Genomic DNA, 1829 nt, shown 5'->3' with positions numbered 1-1829 from the left:
ATAACATCCTTCATCCTTGTGCTTTCTTTTCACGCCGCCTCTCTCCTGCTGAGCGCAATTATGACGTTGGAAACAGGGAGCTTCTGGGAGTAAAGTTGGCGTTAGAGGAGTGGAGACACTGGCTCGAGGGCAGCAAGCAGTCATTCCTGGTCTGGACAGACCACAAGAACCTCGCCTACATCCAGTCAGCGAGACGGCTGAACTCTCGACAGGCCAGATGGGCTCTCTTCTTCAGTCGCTTCAATTTTAGTCTCACATACCGTCCAGGTTCCCGGAATGTTAAGCCCGATGCTCTATCCAGACTGTACTCTTCTGACTCTCCCGAGCCCTCTGCTGGTTCAATCCTGCCCAAGAGTTGTGTTGTAGGCGCCCTCTCTTGGGAGATTAATAACACCATCCAGGAGGCTTTGAGAGAGCAACCAGATCCTGGTAACGGTCCTCCGAACCGTCAGTTCGTTCCCGATGCTGCTCGCTCCAAGGTTCTACAGTGGGTCCACAGTTCCCGGTTCTCCATCCATCCCGGAGTAAACCGCACACGCTCTCTTCTTAAGAGACACTTCTGGTGGCCAACTGTCAACAAGGACACTCAGGAGTTTGTTTCTTCCTGTCCCACGTGTGCTAGGAGTAAGTCCTCCCACCAAACACCTGCAGGATTGCTTCAGCCTCTACCCATCCCTAGTCGTCCCTGGTCACATATCGCCTTGGACTTTGTTACCGGTCTGCCTCCCTCCCAGGGTAACACCACAATTCTCACCATTGTTGATAGATTCTCTAAGTCTGCCCACTTTGTAGCTCTTCCTAAGCTCCCTTCAGCCTTGGAGACCTCCCAACTCCTCTCTGTACACGTTTTCCGGCTACATGGAATCCCTTCTGACATAGTTTCTGACCGCGGTCCTCAATTCACCTCTCGAGTGTGGAAGGAGTTCTGTCAATCCCTGGGAGCTTCTGTCAGTTTAACATCCGGATATCATCCCCAGTCAAACGGTCAGACTGAGCGAACCAACCAGGACCTGGAGTCAGCCCTCCGCTGCATCGTTGACCGTAACCCCTCTACCTGGAGCTCCCATCTTCCCTGGGTTGAGTACTCGCATAATTCCCTAACGTGTTCTGCTACTGGTCTCTCCCCGTTTGAGGCTTCTTTGGGGTACCAGCCGCCCCTGTTCCCTGAAGAGGAGAGAGAACTAGCAGTTCCCTCGGTCCAGCAGCATGTTCGTCGTTGTCAAAAGATCTGGAGAGACACTCGCTCTGCTCTCCTCCTGACTTCAGCTCGGAACCAACAGTCGGCCAATCGCCACAGACAAGCTGCTCCTCCTTACGTCCCAGGTCAGTCTGTCTGGTTATCTTCCAGGAACATTCCTCTCCTCACAGAATCGAAGAAGTTGTCTCCACGCTTCATTGGTCCCTTCTCCATTCAAAGGATTATTAACCCCTCTGCAGTCCGGCTGAAGCTTCCCAGAACATTGAGAGTCCATCCTACTTTTCATGTCTCCCAGATTAAGCCTGTTCACACCAGTGACTTGAGCCCTCCGGCCGTTCCCCCTCCTCCCATTGATGACCATCCTGCCTACACAGTGCACCGTCTCATGGACGTCAGGCGCCGGGGCAGGGGCTTACAGTATTTGGTGGACTGGGAGGGTTACGGCCTCGAGGAGCGATGCTGGGTTCCTCGCTCCCGAGTCCTGGACCCTGTAATGATAAGGGCCTTTCACAGGGCTCATCCAGACAAGCCTGGTGGTCGCCAGGAGGCTCCCGTTGAGGGGGGGGTACTGTGAGGATCTGCAGTACTTCCTCCTTCTTTTCCACTTCTATGTTTGTTTGTCTTCCTGGCT

This window comes from Trematomus bernacchii, unplaced genomic scaffold, assembly GCF_902827165.1.
Source record: "Trematomus bernacchii unplaced genomic scaffold, fTreBer1.1, whole genome shotgun sequence".
NCBI classification, from domain to species: Eukaryota; Metazoa; Chordata; class Actinopteri; order Perciformes; family Nototheniidae; genus Trematomus; species Trematomus bernacchii.
The sequence above is the reverse complement of the archived record's forward strand: the minus strand, read 5'-3'. Positions refer to the sequence as shown.